Consider the following 27,814-nt stretch of genomic DNA (forward strand, 5'->3'; position numbering starts at 1 on the left):
TGTTTTTTAGTCTGCATACTGTTTGTAACAGCCTTATTTAGCCTTATTAGTTCATACTGTTCAGTAGTCAGATCGAATTTATTTGAGATTTTTGTATTCCATCTTAGAAAAAATGGAAATGTTTATAATCTTCATAGTTGGTCAATGGTTATCTGCATAAAACTTTTTATTATATTATTAATGATACCTACATTTTTTTAAAGCAATTTTCATGATCTCAGAATGACTGTGATAAAGCCTGCTCAGTTGTAGGTTTTTGCTTAAACTATATAGCACTCCCCCCCACCCTTCCTTCTCCCTTTCAGTAAGTTCTTTTTTATATATTAATTACTGAGTAAGCATTATCTCCCAATTTATCACAAATATAGTACCAATTTCCTCCATACTCTATAAATCTAGCTTTCTGTTAATTTACAATCATAAAAAGTGGAAAATTATACATAATAAATACACATGAGAACAAGCTGACTTAATAAAAATAATTTTTTTTTAAATGCTTTCTTCTTATTTATTATACCTGACATGGTATATTTGAAAAATAAAAAGGAACTCAAAATACATAATATGAAAGTGATATTAAAAATCAAATTTTGATGAACTGAATGCTAAGGAATATTGATAAATGAATTTATTTCACTCTTGATTAAGATCCATCAGTTGAAGCAGCATGTTTGTGTGGATTTCAGAGTACTACTAATTTTCTTTTTCATGTTTGCTATAAATGATATTTCTTACAGATTACACATAAATATAGCATATATATAAAAGAATTAAAAAGTTTGTAGCCAAATATATATTTCTCCCAAATTGCCTTTTTGCTGTTATTATTTTCCCATAAAGTCCTTGTAAATGCTGCTGAAAGTGAATTTCAGTTGACATAGATTAATGGGGGAAAAACTGGGGAAGCTGTAAATTTTTTTGATTATATCTGATAGATTTGCAAGTAAAAAAAAAAACTTGATAATAAACAGGTACCTCTAAAGATTAGAATGATAGAGATGTACAAGTTTGTAAGAGGTTGTTATGGGATCAATGTTTGAAAAGGCTTTTCATAAAATGGTGATAGTTTAGGGGAGGACAAGAGGTCATCCCCTAAGAGGGGGGGAAAATGGGGAAGCTGTAACTTTTTTTTTATTATATCTGATAGATTTGCAAGTAAAAAAAAAAACTTGATAATAAACAGGTACCTCTAAAGATTAAAATGATAGAGATATACAAGTTTGTAAGAGGTTGTTATGTTATGATATGTTTGAATATTCCTCTTTCCTGCCATGTACCTTTAAGTGTAAAATAATGCCACTTGTGTAAAACAAGGAGACAGTTGGTGAAATGAGTTTATACTTTGTAATTGGCAATTGACCTAATGTATTTATGATGGTATTCACTCTAACAATGGTACTAATTTTGTTAGCATGATTGGTTTTAGTTTTTACCCCCACTTTTCCAAAAAAAATCATAAATATTTGCACAATTTATATTATGTCTTCTTTTCTTTCATGTTAATTTTGTATATGGAAAGCTGACAGATATGTACTGTAATTGCAGTGCTTGAAGTAGGAGATAAAAAAAAAAAAAATAAAAAAAAGTGGGATGGTTCCAGTATTTGAATTTCTCTTTACACTAAGAAGTTCCAGGATACTTCACATATGCTAAAATAGTGGGACAGTTTGAAGTCTTCCTGAGTGGAAGGGGATTATCATCCTTCATTTTAAGCACTGTGCAATCACAATCATCTTAGAAAATTATTTGAGAGTAATTACTAGTCATGTACAATTATAAGGAAAAAGAATTGTTTTCAAAATATTAGTTTTTTTAATATATGCAGATACTTTGTTTGCTTTTAAACTGCATATATACAGTGCTCCACACTACATGTATTATATGTATATTACAATAAAGAGTTTGATTGTTTTTTTGGGGCAGTTATTTTTGTGGTTTTACAAACATGACACCAAACAACAGATCTGATATTCCCACAGCAAAGTTCTCAAGCTAATTGATAAAAACTTAATCACAGGTCAATCTTACATATATGATCAGAAACAATGGGAACACTGTGGAAACCAGGATGTTGCACTTAGCCTTGGATGTAATCCTCCCTTCAAGACTGGGTTTGACATTCCTATCATAGCTGAAAATACTTTACAGATGCAAATTTCACTATTATTAAAAACTCCCTCATTGTGTTTCATCTAATTGTGTTAATATCATGGTATGTGTATCTTTCAAAATCCTTTTGGGGAAAAGTCACATGGAGCCACATCTAGTGAGTAGCAGATGTTGCACTAGTAGATTGCATGGCCAAAAATTATAGCACATGTTAGACATACATTGTACAGGAACACTGTCATTTTATCTTGCCCTTTCCTTAGCAATGCACTCATCCCATAGGAATTCCTAATAATCTTTAGATACTTCATCGAAGAGTTTCTCCTTTCATAATTTTTCATTTATGTTCAGTTATAAGAAATGCATTTCTTTCAATAAATGTTTATTAATTTTTAAAACAGTAGCCACAAATACTTGTATGGCTCATTGCAGCATCATTACTAAATGATATTTTGCATTCATTTGTCTGTTGCAGTTACTTTAATGCAATAAATGTATACATGAACACATGTTCCTGAGTCATATCACAAAATGCACCATATGATTAATACATGTTACTTTCAATAGTGTCTGCAAATGACAAGCAGTACAAAAAGAACCTTTCTGTATGAGCACTAACTTATCTAGACATGTCTATGCACTCAAGCATTTACCAGAGAAATAAAATCACTCTGAATGCTGATATGCAGCTTAATCTAAACAAATTTGCATTACAATACTGCACCACAAAATTTCTTCTAATGTGACTGTCTTAAAATCAATTTCATTTTATACATAAATTACTCATCATACTGTAACTTAATTAGGCATGCAAGATACCATTCAATATTTTAATGTAAAAATCATCAATGGGATATGGCATTGTTCATTTGTAGTTTGGCTTGGCTTAACTGTGAGTATGGATTGACCTAAGTTTTTTCTATTATAAATAAGTCAATGAGTCCTTATTGAAAGGAAAATTAAGATTTCTCAGTTTTGAGCACAATACTGTTTGTACGTGAAGTATTATATAACCTTAAATACTTTAATAGTTTAAACTTGATAAAATTGGACAGAAGATTTAAACACTATAAATTATAATAGACAAAAAATTATGTCATCGTTTTAATCCTTTACCCATAAGCAAACCTTGTTTCCTTATGTTTGGATAAAGGATTAAAACAAGAACATAAGATTAATTATAATTCATCTATTATAATTTACTTTTTTAACCAACTAAAAAAACTTTCTTCAACTTAAACCAGTTAGCTGAATTAAATCAAGAACTAAATGCAGTAATTAAAGCTTGCAAATTAATTGTTTTAGATTAGATTAGTTTAATTATGACTTAAATCAAAATACAGCACTAGATTTTTAGCAGTCTCATTTCTTGTTAAGTATTTCACACATACATTAGTATGTGCTCTTCATTAGTTGTACCTCTCAGATCCTTTAGAAATGAAGTTGATCACACTACTTGTGAAACATGTTAGGATGCTAATGTGATGCCAAGTTAGGTGAAACGTCTCATTTTAGGATAATAGCTAAGCATCTTAATCTGAAGCTCAAATGTTATACTGAAGCCTTGTGTTTTATTCATCAGACATAAAAAAAAACAAATGACTGAAACACTGAAGGCAACAGCATTTCAATAACCGGTTCTCATTAACCACCATAGTGTTTCTAGGTTTTAACAAACTGTGGTTGATAACAATGAGCATAAGCAGTAAAAGGGGGAGAGGTAATATAATCTATTTTATTTCAGTTAAAATTTCAAATACTTTAATTTTATTTACCTTTGAAGGTGTGTGTGTATGTATATATATATTTATTTATTTACTTACTTACTTACTGTTTAGCTTATATTAAATATTGCACATTCACTTGTTTAGAGGTGGTTAATTGATAGTTTTATATCATTATAGACTCTGTTCAGAGAGTGCAGCTGGAGTGACATAATCCAAAAGAACACGGTGGAGGTAGGGCACCTCCCATATTTCTTTCTAGAAAAAAATTATGGGACTCTTTGTAGTTTTTTATTTTTATGTTAGAAGATGTACATAAACACGTATTTTAGTCAACTAATTAATTGTTATGTAAAATTTCCAGAAAAGTGTGTGTGTTTTAAGTATAATTTTACTGAGAGCCAATAATTTTAAAAATGCATGTAAAGTTAAGTTTCTAAATATACTTACTCAAGATTGGTTTTCAAAAGCACTCTGGCCTTATGTGGTCGATGTTATTGTTTTTTTTTTTTCCCCTATCATTTATATTTCTTATTCTCTTTTTTTTTTAATATGCATATGCTGCTGCAACTGAAACTTTTCATAAAGGCTAAGAAAATTACATTGTAGTTATGATTACAATTTTTCTTTGCAAAGTTCTGAACTTAAACTGTTCATGCTGAGAAAATACGAGTATCTTTACTTAAATCTATTTAAGTAACAATGATAGTTTTAGCTTATACATTAAGAGATTGCCATTGTGACACTGGGAAACCACATGCTGTCTTGCAGAGTGTACTTCATCAGCATTCTCCTGACCCAATATTATATATCAGCTTAAAAAAAAAAAAATTCAACTAATGCCTTCTTTTTTTTTTTTCTTTTTTTTTTTCCTCCTTGTTCCTGCATAGAAAGTAGGCGAGGCCGTTTTAGCCCTAACTTTTGGAGATTGAGTGGGAGTTCAATCTCCACTGGTAGCCAATCGGAGATAGCTAGCCCAAGGCCATCACTAATTAATCGGTACGCAGTGAAGAAGGCAGCTAACCAGTGTTGCCATGGGCTCATGGTCCCTAACACAATATTTTTAATGTCTGAAAATAGTATGGGTTCGATGGCCGATTTTCTTGAGTTTACGAGACGAAAAACCCAAGTTTCCGGGAGGAAAAAACCCACTTGCCCATGCCAGAGATAGACTAACTTGGAAACCAGTCAAGAAAAGGCTTAGAAAATGTTCCTCTAGTCAGTGACTAGATTTGAACCCAAGTCTTTCGTTATGCAGTCAAGTACCATAGAGTGCAAATGCCACTTCTACTGAGCTAAAATTCATCTGTTTATCAAAAAGAGTATAACTGATGTTATATCAAATGTAAAAACTATGTTTTCAGAAGTAAAGGCATTAAAACCTGACAGGGTAGAACTGCAACTGCCATGTTAAATAAGCTGAAATTTTGTTACCAGTCACCAAAAAGTAGTGAAGTGCTGTTGTAAATTAAATAAAAATATACAGAATTAATTTTTCCTATATATTTTTTCTTTGTTACAAAGAGATCAAGAAGAATAAAACATTTGTTAACAACATTAAAAAGTGATATAAGTTGCATGTCATATGTTTATTTCTCATGTTTTGGCCACAGCTGAGTAAATGAGAAAACGCGTTATTATAGTTCAAAGGAAGCAGAACAGTCATGTCCTTTACTAAAATCTTTTCTGACACTATAATCAGTTCTAATACTTTTTGACCTAGAGTTCCTTCTGTCACATGCTGCTTGAGGAATTGTTTCAGAACAGCTCATTAAATTCAGTTTCATTCTTTTCATGAGATTTCACTGCTTACTCAATCTGTGTTTGGATAATTAAAGTCTTGCCCCATCATGAGTGCTTGTTTTGCACCAATCATCTTGATTTGGTAATACATTTCTTCATCACTAACAACCGATTCACTAGTACTGTAACATCACACTATGTATTTGATCTTATTAGATGCCACCTCACACCAGATGGCTTCAAACTCACTGCTATATGAAAAACTATTACTAGTATTGTAGGCATTGGGCTCAAGTTATCTAATATCATTAACAGCACATCTATCTCTATCCTGTCATCCTTCCTAAAAATACTATACCCTTTACACTTGATACCAGTTAGTATATCTGCCTCTGATAGCCAAATTTCACTAATGCCCACAATCTGAAGTCCCAATGTATTCACCAAGGCAACAAGCTCCAATTCTTTGTTTCTGATACTCCTGGTATTCATATACAGACATAAGTTACCTGCATGCTTTTATGTATACTCACATCTCTATTCTGTATGAAACAGTTGGACAACTTGCTGATCTCAATTCTTATTTAGTGCCTTACTTATGCAGACACCCTTGCACATAAGTTTGAACAACCAGATGAACCACAGAGTTGTTCTTCCATCCTCCCATCATAATCTGGTTTCTCTGTGTATGCTAGGCTTCATACCAATTAATAGTTGTTCAAGACTCCTGATACCAAACACATTCAAATGTAGGTCATCCCTCTTATACAAATCCATTCTTCCTTTTTAAACTCCCTCCACACATCCAAAAACTTGCATTCATTCCTTCTACACAGCCCAGGCATCTCATCATAGCCCTTAATTAATTTCTGTCATATCTGAATCATAAATATAGTTACGATTTTCACTTTCTTCCAACAATCCCTTCATATCCTCTCTCTCATACTGAACTTAAGTCATTTGTATACCTATTTGGAATTACCATCTCTTTTTCTTTTCTGTTCTTAAATTGCATTTGCTATATTAAAAATATAGCATTTTTGATCCAGGAAAACTTGAAGTAATAACCCGTTCATCAGTAGCATGTTTTATGATAGTTACCATACCATATATCTTTTTTATAATTGATATAGTGAAACTTTTTTTAATGTAAAATTAAGTTGAAAAACTTTTCTTCATTCCTGATATGTACACATAAAGGATATACAAGATACTAGGACAGTACTACATAAATAATATTAAGGGAGCATAACCTTAGTCTACTCGCACATCCTTGAGTGCCAATGATGTCAAGTTCTTTCTAATATCATTTTTAACATATTTATTTCAAATCCTAGTAATATATAGTGTTTCAATTGGTTGAAACACTATATATTACTAGTTAGTGTTCTAATTCCACATAAATTCACCTGGCTCCACTACATCAGTTATTGCTTTATTCTGTTATTTGTTTCCATATTTAATATTCCATCTTCACTAAAAATTGTGTCTAAATAGCTGAAATGCTTTATTCATTCTATAAGTTCACAGTGAAGTTGGTTTTCCATATAACTGTTTTAAGGGATAACTATATAAAGCAGCATGTGATGGAAGCAACATGTGGTTTATCGGTGTTAGATTTGGTTACATCCTCACAGGATGTGGTTTTGAATGAGATATCAACAGTGCCACCTGTTGGTGAAAGTGATCATGAGGCATTGGTTTGGAAGGTAGTCAAACAGGAACACAAGCAATGCATACTGCATACCAAGAGTTAAGTGAATAAATAGAGTACGAGTGAGATGGATGAATGGTGAAATCACTCCTACTCTATTTATTCAAGTGCTACAAAAGAAGTGCAATGTCAAGCAGTGTTACAAAAGAAGTTGTTATGGAGGAAGTACAAGACAGTTTGCAGTGAACAAATACATGAAAAATATAAAGTGCAGGCCAGAAAAGTGACAAGCATAGTTAAAAAAGAAAAAGTAGTATATGAGAGAAAATTAGCTAGTCAGGTCAAAACTTATCCAAGGAAATTTTTCTGCTATGTGGCAAGCAAAAGGAAAAATAATTGTGGCAGGTTGATATTGGTAGATAGTTATGGTAGCAGAGGTTCTCAATGCAGTTTGTTTTCCATATAACTATCTAAAGGGATAACTGTAGATTTGGTCTTCCTAGTCTCATATTTGGTCACTTAGTCAAATGATATAGTGGAATTATTTAACGAACACTTCATCAGTTGTATGTCCTAGTGTTGCGAATGATACTATGCCTCATGTAGAAGGGAGGCAAGAATTAGAAGAATTCTGGTGAATTCTTCTAATTCTCTGTGTACCAAGTGTTGCTGGGTTAGATGCTAATAAGACTGTAGGAATGGATTATTTATCACCCCCGATTTTTAATGAATATGCAAAAGAGTTAGCCATGCCTTTGACCTGGTTATTTAATGAAAGTCTTGCAGTGGGGAAGGTTCCTAAGGAGTGGAAAAAAGGCAAAATAATACCCCTTCACAAGCATGGTTTGAGAAGTTTAAAGTTATAGACTGGTCTGTATATCTACAGTTGTGATCAAAGTGTTGGAAAAATGGGTTAGAAATAGAATATAGGATTCAGTTGAAGGACATAAGATTCTTTGATGGTCAGCATGGGTTTGTGAAGGGCAGGTCTTGTTTTAGCAATCTGTTTATTGTTTATGTTAAGGTGACAAATATGTTGAATCATATACAGTGATATTCTTGGACTTTGCAAAAGCATTATAGATTACCACATATTATAGATAACTTGGTGTACAAACTGCAGATGATAGAAGTAAATAGTGTATTGTTAGATATATCTGAGATTGGCTTTCTGAATGATACCAGCAAGTTAGCATTCAGAGGATGAATTACCATCAGGATGATCCCTGATGGAGCAGCATGTCAGAAAAGAAAGACGACCACTGACATGCCTCAGGGTTCTGTTCTTGGGTCCCTACTGTTTAACTTATTTGATAATGATATTTCATCTGGATTGACTGAAGATCTTCAAATGTTTGCCAATGATACAAAGATCATCATCAAATTCCTGCCATGTACCCTCAAGGGGTGTACAGGATATGATAGTACTACATGGAAAAAATTACATCATTACTAACTTCCTATCTACAATTTTCCTCCAAATCAGTCTGTTACTTGTCAAGACTCCAACATTATCAGATCTTATATTTCTATCGTCTAAGGTACTTTGTACCGTATCAATCCACCTATATCTTGGTCTTCCTCTGGGTCGTTTTGCTGCCAACCGAGCAGAGAACACTTGCTTCGCTAATCTTTCCTCGCCCGTTCTGTTTAAGTAACCATACCACCTGAGATTAGCTCTGCTAACGCATTCCTGGATGCTGACAATGTCAAGTTCTTTCCTAATATCCTCATTTTTAATATGATATTACCATTGATGCCATCTATTCATGCCTATAATCTTTGTCAGGACTCTCATATCTGCCGTCTCTAGTCTTTGGTCAAGTGTTTTACTTCTGACCCAGCTCTCAGATCCATAAGTTAAAACTGGTTTGAACACTGTCTTGTATACAGCTAATTTAGTGTTCCGACTAATTTCTCTCTTATTCCATATGAATTTATTCAATTGATTTCCCACCATACCAGCTTTGCTGATTCTGTTGTATATTTCTATATTGAATTTACCATCTTCAGTAAAAATTGTGCCTAAGTAGCTGAAATGTTTTACTTGTTCCACAGGTTCTCCATTCACAACACAGTTGACATTTTCAATGATTCTGCCTATTTTCATTGTCTTTGTCTTTTTATTGCTGACCTTCATACCATATCTATTACAACAGCCATTCAATTTAGTCAGAGAATCTTGCAGACTTGTAGCAGATTTATTTAGAAGTATAACATCATCTGCATAAAGCAAAGAGCTGACATTAACATCTCCAATTTTGATATCATGTTTAATACCACTTTCCTTCATAATGTGATCCATATAGATAATGAATAACAGAGGGGATAATGTACATCCTTGTCTCACACCAGATTTAACATTAAACCATCTTCTTGTACTTCCTTCAGTTCTAACTGCTGACTTACAACTCAAATAAAGACTAAGTATTGCTTGATATAATGCCTCATTGACACCATATAACTGTAGCATATTGAATAGCTTCTTTCTTGGCACCTTGTCATATGCCTTTTCCAAATCGACAAAACTTAAATACAGATCTTTGTTATATATCCATGCTTTCTCAACTATTTGTCGTAAAGTGAAGATCTGATCTTGACAGCCTCTATTTGGCCTGAATCCAGCTTGTTCTTCACCAAGCTTTTCTTCCACAATTCTTAACCGTTTCTCAAGTATACTTGCATAGATCTTGCCAGGAAAACTCAGTAGGGAAATACCTCTGTAATTCTCACATTCAGTTTTATTTCCCTTTTTATATATGGGCACTATTTGAGCTCTACTCCAATCATTGGAAATTCGTCCCTCTGTCCAGGCTTTCTGAACTATGTAATGCAGCCACTGTAAGACTTTTATACCACCATACTTCAGCATTTCTGGTCGAATATCATCTACTCCTGCTGCCTTTCCACATTTCAAGCCGTTGATGGCTTTTTCTACTTCAAGTATGGATATGTATTCCTGACTGTATCCCTGTTGAGTATTTTTTACTACTGTACTGTCATCACTACTTGTTTCATTTAGCAATTTTTTGAAGTAATTACTCCATACTTCAAGGATATCTTTTTCTCCTGTTTTCGTGTCACCTTTATCATCTCTAACTCCTTTTAGCCCTCTTTTCTCCATTTCTAAGCTTCTTGAACAACCTCCAGAATATCTTACCACCTTCTTGATATTTATTTTCTATGTTCTTGCCAAAGTCCTCCCCATGACTTTTGTTTAGCTAGTTTTACACAGTGTTTTGCTTTTTTACATTTGTCTCTGTATTCTCTAAGAGCACAAGCTGACTTATTTGCCAGGAACTTTTGATATGCTTTCTTCTTTTCCTTCACTGCCTCTTTAACTTCCTGTGTCCACCAGGGCGTTCTGATTTTTTTATCCTTGCACACAACCTCACCACGTGCCTCTCTGGCAGAATCAATCAATGTTTTCTTCAGAGTTTGCCACAGAATCTCCAAGATTTGATTCCTGTTCTCAAACTCTTTCATTTTTTCTTCAATAATCTTTGTGTATTTTAGTCTACAGTTCACATCTGAGAGCTGCTCAACTTTTATTCGCTTTAAAACTTTCTTACATGTTATTCTTTTGAATATGAAATTCAATTTTATCCTGCTCAAGACTAAATAGTGATCAATTTCAAATCTTCTGTACACTCTGGTGTCCTGCACCAGGGTGAAAACATCACTATCAACAATAACATAGTCAATGAGACTTTTCTTATTCCTAGCCTCTTCTCTCCATATGAATTTGTGCACATTTTTATGTTGGAACATGGTGTTAGTAATAACCAGTCCATGTCCTGAGCAGAAATCCAACAGATATTTACCATTATTATTAGCTTTGCTCTTTTCTCCATATTTTCCCAAAATATTTTTATGTCTCACAATCATTTCCTACTCTGCTATTTAGATCCCCAACAAGGACCAACTTTTCCTTTTTCATTGTGTCAGTTGCTTTTTCTAAAGCCTCAAAAAATTCCTCCACTTCTACCTTAGTAGAACCTTCTGTGGGACCATAGGCACAAATAAGTCTCATTGTCCAGTTCCCCATTCTCATATTTGCCCACATCACTCTACTTGAGACTGCCTGCCATTCAAGAATATTAGCCTCGTATTTTGTGTTGAATACTATGGCTATTCCTTCTTTTCTTTGATTGTCATTGCCTGAATATAATATTTTGTATTTATTGCTCAGAAAGATCTCACCAGTTTTTGTCTTTTTTGTTTCAGTCACCCCTATTATGTCGATCTGGTACTTATCTAATTCCTCAGCTAGCTCCATTTCTTTGCCATTCAGGCTTCTTACGTTGATAGTACCGATCTTTAACTCTGGTGATGTTCAGTTGGGGTTTGTTTTCAGATTTGTTCCAGTAACTGACTTTTCGCTGTTCGCCCTGGTTCCCTGGTGAAAACAACGGGGGCCTTGTTTAATCGGGCGACGCCCCAACCGGCATGAAATTTTGTCATGTTGTACCATCATTTTTTATTTTGGTTTAACCAATAAGAATACAATTTGGTCGGCTAAATCCCAAATTGCCAGCCCATCCTCGTTCGTTCAATATCCAAGTAGATACCCAACAGGGTGCACCACAAGAAGATGAGGATTGGACATTAGGTCAGAAGCCCCTGGTCGATTCTCCACATTCCTTTAAAGGCTATGTGGAGGTCTCCTCTCAGTTATACAGCTTTGACCCTTAAAACAAAGTTATTTAAAATTATCAGTAGTAATGCTGGTGTTAATTCTCTATAGGAAGATTTGAATAGACTTTTAACTCAGAAAAATGAGTGGTATTGCAGTTTTAATAGTATTAAATTTAACCATTATTAATAGCTGTGCACTTTTATCCAAATTTCCCAAAATATTTCTGTATGTTTGGGATTAATTTCCTATTCTTAGGTCTCACTAACAAGAAAAAAAGCTTTTCTTTCCCTTTTTTTTTTTTTATGTCAACCGTTCTCTCTAGTAACTTGAAAACTTCCTCTTCTTTGGCACAGAATAGTTTTGGAGTAATCTTGAAAAGGCCTTCATCCAAGTGGATCGACAATGGTTGACGATGATATATATGTGTGTGTGTGTGGGGATAATATTTACATTTCTCCAATCAGCCAGAATTTACCTTAAATCTAATAAAACTAATGATTTGATTAACTTCCTCCCATCCACCTCATAGCATTATTAAATTTCTTACAATTTTTTTTTCTCAAGTTTCTCACTGCCTATATAAAGCAGTTGATTACTTTTGTACCTAGCCATCAGTCTCACATGTCCCATAAGTCCATTTGAATTTATTTCTTCAGTAATATCGCATGTGTCACAAGGGATCATACAGTATATTTGAGATGTGCTAAGAAAAGTGTTTTTACATAGTGTATAATGTGGCTTTTTATATATAAATGTGCTTCACTTTTTTCTTGCTTGAAACATAGTCTGCCTTTTCTCTTGCAAAAGGGATCTCAGCTCGCCTTCCCTCATCCTCAGTAATACATCACCAGACAGGATGCTCTCTCCTTGGACTGAAATATACATCCAAACTCTTGTCACACACACACACACACATCAGTAGCTTCCTCAGCTTCTAAAAAACTAGGCATTCTTTCCAGCACCTTAAAAATTCTTGATGCTGTCTGGAAGAGAGCAATTCAGCTCACAAATGACCCTTCCCTCATAGGCTCACTTCAACCTTATAAATTTAAAAATGCCAAGAAATCATATTCTTGGTTTAATCCTTTATCCAAGTGTAAGCAAACAAAGTTTGCACCTGAAGTATTTTCAGGACAGGGCAACTTGTATATAGAAGCTAATGACTTCATATCACTTGCCTTGGTATCCCATAATGCATTTCAGTAATATTGATATATATATATATATATATATATATATATATATATATATATATATGTGTCCACAACACACATCCTTGTCCTAACCACAAGGATATGTGTTGTGGATATGTATAATGCTATGCATTATGGGAAAGGTCACTACCCAGATCGGTTTTGTTGACCTTTATTGAGGTCTCATTAGTGTGCACCAGATCCATAGGTGATACCAAGGTTGAAGTAATGCAGAAGTCATATACGAGTAGCCAAGAGGTGTCACACCTTATTTTCAAAATACTCTGGCAAGTGATGTGAAGTCATTAGCTTCTACATGAGAGTTGCCCTGTCCTGAAAATAGTTCAGGTGCAAACTTTGTTTGCTTACACTTGGATAAAGGATTAAACCAAGAATATAATTTCTTAGCATCTTTAATTTATAGTATAACCAAGTGGAAATACTTCCAACAATTATATCTGTTCTAGAGTATTTTAATAATAAGGTGTGGCACTTTTGGCTACTCATGTATGAAAATATGACTTCTGCATTACAGACCCAGAGGTGATATCTTGGTATCACCTCTGGGTCTGGCTCCCACTGATGTGACCTCAATAAAGGTTGAAACCGGTCTGGGTAGTGACCCTTCCCATAATGCATAGCATTATACATGTCTGTAAGGATATGTGCCTTGTCTTATGGGATACCAAGCAAGTGATATGATGTCATTAGATTCTATTTACGAGTTGCCCTATCCTGAAAATACTTCAGGTGCAAACTATGTTTGCTTACACTTGGATAAAGGATTAAACCAAAAATATAATTTCTTGGCATCTTTAATTTATAGTATAACCAAGTGGAAAAACTTCAACCTTTATCTCACAGGTGCAGTGTTTTAGCTCTGTGTCTCTTCTATAGGTATTTCCATGGTAGCTGCTTCATGGAACTTGCAAACATCGTTCCTCCACTTGCTGTTTAAATAAGAGTAGCTGCTGTCCATCATCCCTTTTCAGCACAACTGCAAACTCATTGAACCTGCTTCCCCTCTTCCTCATTTATTCCATCTGCCACTGTCCTCTGGAACAACCTTCCTTATGATGTGTTTCTCAACAATTTCAACCTACAGCTCTTTAAGATGAATGTCAATAGGTTTCTTCTTTCTCAATCCTCACCTCATACATGGCACTGATGTGCTATAGGTTCTTTCATCTCTTGTGTGGGATAAATATAACAAAAAGTGTCCTTCAGTAGTGTTTTTGTTTAAATTTATGTTTTTGCTACTGTTTGTTCCTACTGCTTCTGCTTTCTCAAATTGATGTCTGTAAAGAAGCACACATTGGTGGCACAATCAGCTTCAGCAAGAAGATAAAGTTCTCTCCTAAATTTTTCCCAGTGGGTGCATTGCAAAAATTGCTTCATGAATGCATCAAAAAATGTGAAAGATTTGTGGACTGTTAGAGTGAATGAAAAGAAGGAAAACATTACTGCATGTGAAAAATGCATCGATAGGTTATAGTGTTTAGGAGCTAGAGTCAGGCCGTAGTAGAAGAGCCTAGACAAAAGTTGGTGAAAATGAAATGAATCATCTGGAAGATGAGATTAAACACCTAAAGAAGAGATTGGCTAACGTGAATAAAAAGACGGAAGTTCGTATCACAAAGAAAGAGTCAAAGGATAATCATATATCATAGTATGGGGACTTGATCATTATAGGTGTGATGACCAATAAAGTACACAAAACATGCTTTCTAGTGGAATAATGAAACAAATGAAATGCTTTCCAAAGAAAGAAAGAGCAAGCATCAGAATTAGTGGTAGTTGTGGGCACAAATGATTTTGCTGTTAGATTAGATGGTGAAAAAAAAAGAATCTTGATAGAGACTTGAGGAATTATGATCTCTCCGCTCCTTCTTAACTGACAATAGTGAATTGAGAAGGAGAGCAGAGATCATGAATAGCAAGATAACTGAGTTGTGTGATGGTTCAGTTTGTGAATCGGGGGAGTAAATATGATAGGAAGTTGGAATGATTTAAAGTTGATGGATTGCATTTGAATGGGTTTGGTGTTGTGCATTTAGAAAGGCTTTTGTTTGTTGAGAAAGCATAGAATCAAGAAATTAATATAACTAATGATCAAAGGTACTTTGTGAAGCAGGATAGCACAGCTGAATGAGTTGTACGACAGGAGGAAGATGGATGCAAGGTTGAAGATTGGTTATGGCAGCTCAAGGTGATCAAATGCATGAAGATGAGGATAAGAGAGGTTCAGTTTGTGAATCTGGGGAATTATAAGGTGGGTAATTATGAGAAGCTGAAGTCGACTAGCAGAAAATATATTTGGTGGGTGAGCTGTGCTGAAAAGATGTTGGCAGTGTGTGGAAATTCATAAGGCAGTATCTGACACAAGTAGTGTATAACTGAATATGAATAATTAAGTGAGTAAATAGAGTAGGAGTGAAATGGATGAACAGTGAAAAAGCAAGCTGTATTGGAAAAGAAAATGCTATGGAGGAGGGTACAGGACAGTTGGTGGTGATCAAATCCATGGAAAAGTATAAATGGCAAGTTAGGAAGGTGATGAGCATGGTAAAGAAAGACAGAAAGAAAAGGTGCAGTATGAGAGTACATTGGCTGGGCAGGCTTATGACAAACATGAGAAAAAATAATTATGGCAGGTTGGTACTGGTGGATAGTCATGGGAGCAAAGTGACCGTTGCAAAGGATATAGTGGAATTATTGAATGAGCACTTTATCAGCTTATATCATACTGGTGTAAATGATGCCATGCAATATATAAAAGGGAAATATTAGGAGAATTGGAAGTGAAAGAATCAGAGACATATCAGGTGTTGATTAGGTTAGATGCTAATAAAGCTGTGGGAATGGATGACATATCACCACATATTCTTAAGGAAAGTGCATAGCTAAGTCTTGCAGTGGATAAAATTCAAAGAGAGGAGAAAGAAGACAAAATAGTACCACTCCAGAAGCATGGTTCTAAGACAAAAGTTTTTTCAATTATAGACCAGTCTGCATAAACTGCAATTTTTAATGGAACTTGTGGCATAATAATGTTTATTAGACACACATATTCACAAGAATATAATAGTTTTATTACTGCAAATATTTTGACCAGAAACTAACTGGTCATCAGTGCATCAGCATAATCACAAGGTGAAGCTACAACAAAGAGCATTAATCCTATTTACAGAGCTGAACTACATGCTGGATGCTACCTAGTTGGTGGTTACAATAAAATAAAATAAAACAATAATTTAGCCAGCAAAATCTTCTCTTAGTTACCATTCACAAAAGAAACCCCCCCTCTCTCTCTGGTGTTTACCAAGTTCAATGTGGGTGCCTCCACTCGTAATTTGGATAAAAGGACATTCTGTTGAAAAATGACTACAAGAACACCAATCTTATATTAACAACAATAAACCTGAAAAATCTGGCCTTGCTCAGCATGGAGTGGACACCAACCACAAAATCATATGGTCCAATACTCACCTTTTACATAGGTGCAGGTTTGGGTTTGAGTGGTTATTTAAAGAGCGGTGCTGAAGCACTTCTACACTGCCCACATTTAAATTGGAATAACTGTCTCTCTATTGCCAAGATCTGGGAGAGTCTCATCCTCTTACATGGCAAGCAATAGTGTCCCCTCCCATTTTAATTATTATAATTTTTTAAATTTAATTTTATTTCAAATCACTTAAATTTGGGCATTAATTGTAATCTTATTTTATTGCAACTACCATCATGTGGCTCAGCTCTGTAAATAGGATTAACATTCTTTGTTGGAGAGCTTCATCTTGTGATTATGCTGATGACCAGTTAGTTTCTGGTCAAAATATTTGTAGTGATAAAATTACTATATTCTTATGAATATGTGTGTCTAATAAACTGTATAATATAACTGCAGTTTTGGTCCAGGTGTTGAAAGAGTGGTTAGGAATAGAATACAAGATAAACATAGTATTCTTTATTATGGTCAGCATGGATTTGAAAAGGATAGGTCTTGTTTTAGCAATTTACTTGCATTTTATGATAAGGTAACAAGTTTTGTTGTTTTTTCCCCTTAGTTTGTACCCTGGATGGTGCTGTCCCAATAACCAGTACACTGCTGGACTATTGTCCATTGGTTTTATAGCTCCTCGGCAGGGGCCAACCATTGTTTCCTACAGACAGTATATTGTGTATGTTAATTCTGTGTGTGTGTGTTCCAATGACTAGTTTGCTAGTCTGAGGGACTAAAAATCTGAGTTTCTTGGAGAAAAAAACCCTCTGCCTCTGTATGAAACCAGCTAACTCACCTTCAGTGTGATAAGCCCTGATAAAGGTTTTTAGCATCCTAGATGGAATTTGAATCCAGAACAGAATTCGAATAAAAGGAATTTGTCTATACCAACTGAGCTATGGAGGTTTTAAACAAGTGTGTAGATAAGGGAGGATCATATACAGTGATATTCTTGAACTTTGCAAAGGCATTTAATAGATTACCACATAAGTTGGTGTACAAGCTGCAGAGGATGGGAATAGATAGTATATATGATAGATGGATTGGCTCTCTGAATGATATCAGCAAGTTGTGTATGATGGAGCAATGTCTCAAAAAAAAAGAGGGTAACTAGTGGCATGCCCTGGGGTTCTGTTTTTAGGCCCCTGCTGTTTAACTTGTTTGTAAATGATATATCATGTGGACTGACTGGGGATCTTCAGTTGTTTGCTAATGATGCAAAGCTGGGGAGAATTATAAGTGCTCTGCTGATGTTAATTCCCTTCAGGAAGATTTGAATAGACTTTTGACATGGACAATGGAGTGGGGTTTGTAGTTTTAATATTAATAAGTGCAAGGTGTTGCATTTTGGAGTGCAGAAATATAAGACTGTGCACTATATTGATGATGCTGTACTGCAGGAAGTATATGAGATTCAAGAGTGATGCTTGACAGTAGATTGAAGTTAAGGAAACATACTGCAAGTGTTGCAAAGATTGCACATCACAATGCCACTATGATGCTTCATATCATAGCATCATTGTGATGTGCTCTAACATGTAGAGATAAGGAGGTGGTTGTGCCACTATATAAATCACTGGTCAGACCACACTTGGACTATTGTACTCAGATTTGGTGACCTGGTTTTCGATGTAATGTGGAAACATTGGAGAGGATCCAGAGACAAGTGACTAAGACAATATCGGGACTCTAGAGTGCTGGCTTTAAAGAGAGGTTGAAGAAATGTGGATTGCAGAGTTTGGTGGATAGGAGAAAAAAAATGTTTAAGTTAGTGAGGGGATTATAAAAAGAGTAGAAGGGAGGAACCAGAAGCCATCCTGGAAAGTTATGTAAGAGTGTGGTGAAGAGTGGTATATGGAGTAGATTTTTTTTTTTACATGGAGAATTGTCAGTGAATGAAACGCATTACCAGAATATGTTGTTAATGGAGGGAGTGTTAAGGGTTTTAAGATTCAGAATGATTAATATTTTATCAATTGAATGAACCTTCCATGATGAGTCTGATTCCATGGAGAGTGTAACAATACAAACAATAATATATGCTGCATTCCTATAAAGGACCAATGTGATATTTTCCTTATTGTTATATATGAATCAAGGTTCCCTCTATTTTTGCTAGCACATATGTGCATGAAAAAACATTTTGTGAACAAGTTTCCAGTCTCCAACTCAGTGGGCATGTTATTCTCATATTAATTAATACAAAATAATAAAGGGCAACATTATTAGGTTGTCTGTTTTTCCTTCTATGCCTCTGCAACTTGTTGATGTCAACAACTATTTGTCCATATGGCACAGGGTAAAAATAACTAATTAGAATGTATTAAGTTCTTGTTGATAATCTTATATGTTGATAACACATGACTATTAAATTATTTCAGGAAATTACAACATATACTAAATATTAATTAAAAGAAAACTTTAATCAATACTTCCTATATTTCGGCAATGTTACATTGCCATCTTCATTAACATAAAACTATGATAAGTGCAAACAGGCACTAACAACGAGCAAATGAGGCCGAAGAGAGTAACCATCATTGTTCTTAGAGTCCTAAAGTGTCCCCTAGTGGGCTAAATTGGGTTGTCTTTGCTGTTAGGCTGATGTTCTCATGATACAAGCTTGCCAAATTTGGGGCAGTCTCATGCATCCAAATTTGTTGAGGTTTGGGAAGTTTTTTTAGAGCCGAGGCTGATTCCATGAATAATCTTTCGTGTTTATATTTGCTGTGGTGTAGTAAAGTGGCTTTCTTCCATCATATTCTGTGGCGGGTATCCAGAGCATGGTCTGCAAGCCCAGAATACATATCTGAACACAAAGACTACATTCAGTTTCACCAATATAGCCATTCTGGGCTTGTGGACCATACTCTGGATACCTGCCACAGAATACGATGGAAGAAAGCCACTTTACTACACCACAGCAAATATAAATACGAAAGATTGTTCATGGAATGAGCATCAGCTCTAAAAAAACTTCCCAAACCTCAACAAATTTAGGTGCATGAGACTGCCCCAAATTTGGTAAGCTTGTATCATGAGAACATCAGCCCAACAGCTGAGACAACCCAATTTAGTCCACTAGGGGGCACTTTAGGACTCTAGGAACAATGATAGTTACTCTCTTCAGCCTCGTTTGCTCGTCGTTAGTGCCTGCATGCACTTATCATAGTTTTATGTTCCCATGAAGATGGCAATATAACATTGCCAAAATATAGGAAGTATTGATTAAAGTTTTCTTTTAATTAATATTTAGTATACGTTGCAATTTCCTGAAATAATTTAATAGTAATGTATTAAGTTGAATTGGATCAGAGTAATATTAGAGTGAGACATTGAAGCAGTATTCATATTCTGCTTCTAAAGTATTTGTACATTCAGTAGTCTCATTATAAACACCTGTATAATTATCATAGCTAAGTGAATCTGTCCAAAGTCCTATAGATTTTGGACATGGGACACCTGTATCAGTTAGGTGTCCTAAATTTTTTATTTTTCCCATTGGATTATTTAGTTGTTATCCATTTATTGGTTCAAGCAGTGTAAAGATATCACCAGTTGGTTGGGGTTGAAAATATAACTTCCTGGAACATTTCTCACTTATCATTAATATTTAACCAACATAGTAATCTTTATCCAAAAATTTTAGCTCCTTGTAGTTCTCTTTTAAGGCTTATGGGATCCTACTGAATATATATATATATATATATGACAGAATGATCATTGACTCGGTTAACATACATAGTTTTTTTGAAGAATTAAATGACTAGAACCGAGATTTAAGTAAAGTTTTAATATAAACACACTACTAGTTTCGGCCTGTAACAGTCTTCTTCAGGTGACATTATAAAAGAAAAAACACTAAGCATTGAGGGTTAAAAGACCATGAACAACACAGAGTCTTTATACATAATTATATATATATATACAGTTGGAAAGCATTTATGTAATAGGGCAGAACCTCTTCTAACATGAGATTTTTCATAAATTTGGAACTTCCTTATATGAATATGTGAGAAAAAAGAAAGTTTTGCATGATGTATAACTTTGAGATACTAACTCAAAGTTATACACTCTCCTACCACTCCCTGCTAGCATTTACTCTTTTTTTTTTCTTGTTATCATACTCATGAAATTAACAGCATTTTTATTAAAGTGCTGTTCAAATGAAGCACCTGGCATTATCATCATTTCAGTATTTATTTCCATTCCAATGGTATACATCAATAAGCAACAGCACTCCATTATTTTACAGCTAAAAATTTTACACAGGATGTCACCTCATTTACATGTATAAAAAGAATATGCAGAAAATTCACTTATACACATAAAATTTATAGTATTTCTTGTGCAAGTTATAGCTAAGACTTTTTGTTTATTTAGGTTGCACATGTTTTGACCGGAGTAAACGAGGTGAATTATGAAGATACACGCATTCAGAAACACAAATAAGTATCGAAGAGTGAAAATCTACAGATGCACATACACGGTCCCTCTGACTATATATTCTCTGTATTTAAAAATAAAAAGATTGTTCTCAAGTAATATGTAAGCATAACTTTAAACATCAAAAGAAATGTCTGTATTACAGTTTATTGATTTTTGTGATATACATACTCCATGACACAAATTTATTTACTTGAAGTAGACATATCTCATACTCAAACCTGGATTTTTCATGCTTGTTCTATTATTATCACAAGACCCCATGGAGTCAAAGACTCATCTAGCAGGTCCTTTTGTCATACAGACAGCTCATCATTCTGTGCCTTAAACACACTCAAATTCCCTGCAGACACCATACTCTCAGGCAAGGCATTCCAATGATTCACAACTCTGAATGCAAAAAACCTGCTTCTTACTCACATCCTTCTTATACTTAAAGGGGATGTCCTCTGATCTCCCACCATTTGCTGTAAAACCTCTCCAACATTGATCCCATAACAACCTTTTACTAACTTGTAGGTCTCTATCATATCACCCCCTCATCCTCCTATCCACTAGACTCTGTAAATTGCCTCTTCTCAACCTTTCTTTATATTCGACATTCCAGAGATCAGAAATTACCTTAATCGCCTCTAGACCTTTTCCAACATCTCTTCGTCCTTTTGAAAAACCAGGTGACCAAGTCTGTGCACAGAAGTCCATGTGAAACCTAATCAAAGCCATATACAATGGAACAAGAATCTCCTTACTTCTATAAGTCAGCATCCTCCAAATCATTCCCAGAATTCTTTGTACTGTCCTCACAATTTTGGCAATGTGTTCCCTAAATTCCAGATCCTTATCCACTATCACACCAACATCTCTTATTTCCTCCACCTCCAACAATATATCCCCACCAAGCATTTTTATAACTGAGATTTTGTTTTTGATAACTGAATAACTTGGATGTTTAGATTTCTATTTTCTTTTAACATTTACTCATTTTTCATAAAATTCCAAGGTTTCCCATCAATGCATTTGCTGTATTTTGCAGAAAAAGACTTTTAGATTTGCTTGACTAAGTAAAAAAAGACAAAGACAATTTGTTTAAAGCTAGTTAACTGCGAATTTTTTTTTTAAATAATAACCATGTATGAGAAGCTTAAGCTGTGGCACATTAGTTCCGTGGATAAAGAAACAAGGAACTTATTGACATTGTATTTTATGACCACAGATTGCATTCTGCAGGAAATATTAAGAATGAGATTGTTCCAAAAGACAGTAGCAGGAGGAATGAATGAAGAGAAAGAAAAATTTGCTCTAAGTTTCGGAGTTGAAAAGGTGCTGATCATATTTAAAAGATTTAGAGAAGAGCAAGAGAAGTACTAATACTGATGAACAGTTACCGTGGAAGTATTTACCGAAAATGGAAGCATCAAAAATCTTCAGTTTTTGCTGCTTTCTTGATGAAAGAAGGGTATTTTTAGGGAACTGCTAGAGACACTCCCTCATATGCAAGACAGAATTCAAAGTTAACAAGTGTTAAGAGTTAAAGTAATGTGCTGAGCAGAACAGCAAGTGGGGAATATTTGGCACATTATTTATGCAGTATTTTGTTGTGTAAGCTTTTTGGAGAGAAGAGAGAGAACATGCAGGAATATGATTTTCAGTATTATTTCACAAAAATAAAGTATCACATAGAATATGAAACTAATTTTAGTGATTTCTCAACTAGCTTAATGAAAATCTTTTCTTTCACATCAGGATAATTACATGAATAAACTAATAACTCTACATCTGCCACTTAAAAATCGCCGCTACAAGATCAGATGTAGTTGTGGTTTACATTATAGGATATTTGGGTAGATCTGGAGGGGTAAGCTGATCTGAACATCTCATGGACATTGTGAATGAAAGAAGACATAAATCAGGCTGGCAGCGCATACAAATAAAACAGAACATTAAGTATTATGGCAGCAAACAAAAATACTTGCATAGGTTACTGTTTTTTTCTAAGTAAAAGGATAAGAAGCAAGTTTTTTGTATGGAGAGTGGTATGAGTATGAAATGCATTGCCTGATAGGATGGTACAAATGGTTGATGAATTTAAGGAGTGGTGCAATAGACTTCATTGATACCATTGACCTCCCACAGTGAATCTTGTGACTCCATGGAGATCAAGAAAAAATATCAGATTGGACCACCCATCCTCCCAATCTAATTCTGTTACAGTTGCAGAGACAAAATTATGTATGATTTAGTCAGTATCAAGTGTGGTGATACTGATTTATCATGTCACTCTGTGATGATATGATTGAATTGTAATTATAATTATGACCATTCACTTTTAAAATAGCTAATAAATCAACAAGTAAAACCTTATTATTACTGGACTGTATTAAGGTTAAAAAAAGTATAATATTAAAAAAGGATATCATTCCTAGTTTAAATCCACAAGAGTCATGAAAAGCAAATACAGTCGAATCCATTTAATTGGGGCAGCCGCTATTTTGGGCCAAATCTCAAAGAACGGAAACCAAATCAACATATTAATACATAATTTAAAAGCTTAATTGGGACAGTAGCTGAAAAGGAATTTAGCAATTTTTGATATATTTTATGGATTTTTCGAAAATATGGCAACACTAGCGTGATGCGAATCAGTTATCTTTCGTCGTGCGTCTGGCAAGTATACGTCTGCTTAAGAATCTACCTTTACTATATACTGTGCCTAGCGATATCGATTTATTGTGTCAATTTTATTTAAATTTTTTAAATCTTTGCCAAGATGCCAAGAAATGATTTTACACTTTCAAGTAAAATTGCTTTGCTGGATAAAATTAAAAGCCAGCCATTAAATACAAGCCATTGTAGACTTGCTGATATAACTGGTGTACCAAAATCTACCATAGCGCGTCTCCTACAACAAGAAAATCAGCTGCATGAGGAGTGGACATTACAGAAAGAAATTCCAGGAACATCCAACATAAAGCATGATGGAAAGGATCCAGAAGTCGAAGAAGCATTAGATCAGTAGTTTTCTATAGTTAGCAGGCGAGGCATGAATATCAGCGGCCCAGTGTTGAAGGCAAAGTCAGAGGAGATCACTAAAAAGCTGGACCACAACTATTTTAAAGCAACTGCTGGTTGGTTGTCTCGATGGAAAGCAAGAGACAATATCAAATTTAAAAAAGCACATGGCGAAAAGGGCAGTGCCGACAACGTAAGTGCTGAACAATCGCAAAATACTAAAATCCTTACTTTTTTTTTTAGAGAATTTCTGTTCAGATGATATTTACAATGCTGATGAAACCGGCCTCTATTATCGTGCTACGCCAGATGGCTCCCTGTGTTATAAGCACATTGCACTGTCAGGGTATAAAAGGGCAATGGTCCACATTACTGTGTTATGCTGTGCAAATATGTTGGGTACAGATAAACAAAACTACTAATCGTAGGAAAAAATGCTATGCCTTGATGCTTTAAGGGGTTAAGAATAGAGAGTTTACCAGTAGAGTACCATGCCAATAGTAATGCGTGAATGACTTCTGAAATTTTTCGGAATTGGCTTACGAGTTGGGACGTAGAATTACAGCGTAAGCAGAGGAAACTTTTGTTGCTTCTCGATAATTGTGCTGCACGCACCTTCATTTAGATAATCTAAAAAATATAAAGCTGGAATTTCTTCCTCATAATACAACATCCTTAGTGCAACCAATGGACATGGGAATAATAAAAAATTTAAAGACGTATCGAGGAAAATTGGTTAATTACATAATGGAATCCATTGATGAAAACCTGTTAACAAGTTCATCAACAGCCAGAGAGATCAGTGCAAAAATTTCCATTTTGCAAGTAATACAGTTTGTCTCTGACAGTTGACAAGCTATAAAAAGCAGCACAATACAAAACTGCTTTGCTGTTTGTGGTTTAAAACCTTTGGAGGTTCTTGAAATTTTGAGTAGTGATGAAAATGAAGACATACTGCAAGCTCCTATCATGAATAATGAAGAATTTTTCAACAATAGATGACAATTTACCATGTTACGATGAAAATGAAAACTTTGAAGATGCAATTGTTGAAGTCATTAGATCCAAACGTCAAAAATTTGACGAAGAATGCGATGATGACCCACCTGTGCTTGTAACTAATCGTGAGGCCAAAAAAATTTATAGTCGGATTACAGCGTTATTTTATGCAGGAAGGTAATGAAGGAAGCCCTACATTTGTGCTGATTTTGTAGAACTGCAAAATTTCAAAAGCAAAAGACAGACTACACTTGATGCATTTTTGCAGAATTAAAATTTAAAATTTTAAGTTATCATGTATGCATTATTTTTTCTGCACAATTTATAGTACAAAAATATTTTCTGTATTTTGGTTTAATAAACCATTAAAATAGGTACCTAATTATTTTTTTTACCTACTTATTCATTTATCTGCGTATTACATATTTTATTTTAGAATTTTTATTAGTTTGTTTAATTGGGCCAAAATGAATTAGTCCCAACGTGTCCCATTTAAGCGAAATCGACTGTATATATTATTGAATTAGATTGAAGGAAATGCATTGTGTTTAGGCAGAAAAATACTTGGATTTTATTGTCGTGATGTCGTGAAAAACCTATGAGGATGATGTAAATGAAATTCATAACTGGTCAGATTATAAAGGAACAAAAGCAAAGAAATTTGTTTAAGACCAAGGGCATGACTGATTTAATTCCAATTCTAAATTATCAGATAAATCTAGAAATGGTAAGCAGAAAAAGAATGTGCATAGTCAGATATTTATTGAACAAGTAGAGAAAATATACCACTACAGTTTAATAAAGAATTACGAGCTAAATGGTATTTCCTACACAGACATGTCTTTTTAAAAAACCTTTATTTGCTATTTGGCCACATGGTCCATACATTTTTAGTACATTTAAATAGCCAAAACCCTTAAACCCACTTCACATCAGAACAGGAATCTAATGATTGTTCCATTGTGTCCATTCACTAGTCGCACACCTTCCAAATAGTTCGTTATCTTTTTCTATTTATAGAAACCTACACATACTGGAAGATACTTATGCAAACAATCACCATCATCTAGCTCAACATATTGTCTCCTAAAAACACTAGCTTATAGAGCCATAGCTGTCTGTTTCGATGATAATTAATTCTCTTATTACTGAACTTGCTTATCTGTGCCACACTTTTTTTAGCCAATGGCTATAATCTCTGAAAAATAGCAAAAATGCCAACCCCCCCCCGCTCTCAAATACCTTTCATCACCTAATACATAAGACCACAGCGAAACTGTTACTTACCATTCCACACATTCAAGGCACACCTGAAAAGATATCCAGAGTTGTCTCAAAGCTCTTGAGTCTTTTACATTTAACTTTCTTTCAGTGGTCTTTAACATATGGTCATATCTCTAAAACTTGAATCATAAGGGGATGATAAAAACACTTATACATTTGTTAACGTGTTTAATTGAGATACTACTTTCAAATATGCAGCTTACTGAAATTTTTCAGTTATTCTCTTAGCCAAACCACTTACCAACTCTCTCTTCTTCTGCAGCTTTTCCCACTTAAGTGGGTCACTTGATGATTAGTCTCCTCCACATCCTCCTGTCTTGGGCTGGGATTCTAAATGATATGCTACAATGAAGAAGTCCTCTTCTACCAGCTCCCTCCATCCCTTCTTTGGCTGCCCACGCTTCCTCCTTCCTTGCACATCCATCTGCATGACCCTTCTTCCTGCATATTCGTCCTCCCTCCTCATCACATGACCAAACCATCTCAACCTTGCCTCCTGTATCTTCGCTCCTAAGTTCGCAACTTTTACTGTTCCCCTCATATAGTCATTTCTCAGACAATCCTTTCTGGTCACACAGCACATCCACCTAAGCATTCTCATCTCTGCTACTTCCATCCTGCTGATGTCATTTTTCCTCAGGGCCACAGTTTCTATAGCATACGTCATAGCTGGCCTCACTGCTGTCCTATAGATTTTACTTTTCAGATTGATTGGTACCCTCTTATCACATAACACTCCAGCCATCTCCCTCCAGTTCCTCCAACCTGCTTGTATCCTGCATCCCACTTCCTTCTCAGCTCCTCCATCTTCTTCCACTGTTGAACCTAAGTATCTAAAGTCCCTCGCCTTCCTGATGACATTTCCTTCCGGCTCCAGGTCTGTCCCCTGGCCGCCACCCACTGTGCAACACATATACTCTGTCTTACTTCTGCTCAGTCTCATACCTCTCTCTTCCAGTACTTTTCTCCATCTTTCCAGTTTAGTACCTGCTTCTTCTCTTGAATCTGCACACAGCAAGATGTCATCTGCATACAACATTGTCCAAGGCGCATCTTCTCTCACCTCCTCCGTCACCACCTCCATCACAATGTTAAACAGAAACGGACTTAATGCTGACCCTTGATGCAAGCCAACTGTTACTTGAAAACTTTCTGTCTGTCCCAGACAAGTCCGAACACTTGTCTTCACATTTCTGTACATCTCCCGCACCAACCTGACATATTTCTCCGGAACCTTCTTCTCCCTCAGACACCTCCAGACTTCTTGCCTTGGCACTCTATCGTATGCTTTCTCCAGATGTAGTTCCCGTTGTTTCTCTCGAAACTCTTCCATCATCAGCTGTAACCCAAAGTTAGCATCTGTTGTTGATCTACCAGGCATGAAGCCAGATTGTTCCTTTGCAATCTCCACCTCCTTCCTCAATCATGCACAAGACTGAAAATCCTAAAAAGGGTTCTTGATGGAAGATTGAGGAAGGAGGTGGAGATTGCAAAGGAACAATTTGGCTTCATGAA

This window comes from Typopeltis vanoorti, chromosome 8 (assembly GCF_054136105.1).
Source record: "Typopeltis vanoorti isolate ZY-2024b chromosome 8, IOZ_Tvanoo_1.0, whole genome shotgun sequence".
Taxonomy (NCBI): Eukaryota; Metazoa; Arthropoda; class Arachnida; order Uropygi; family Thelyphonidae; genus Typopeltis; species Typopeltis vanoorti.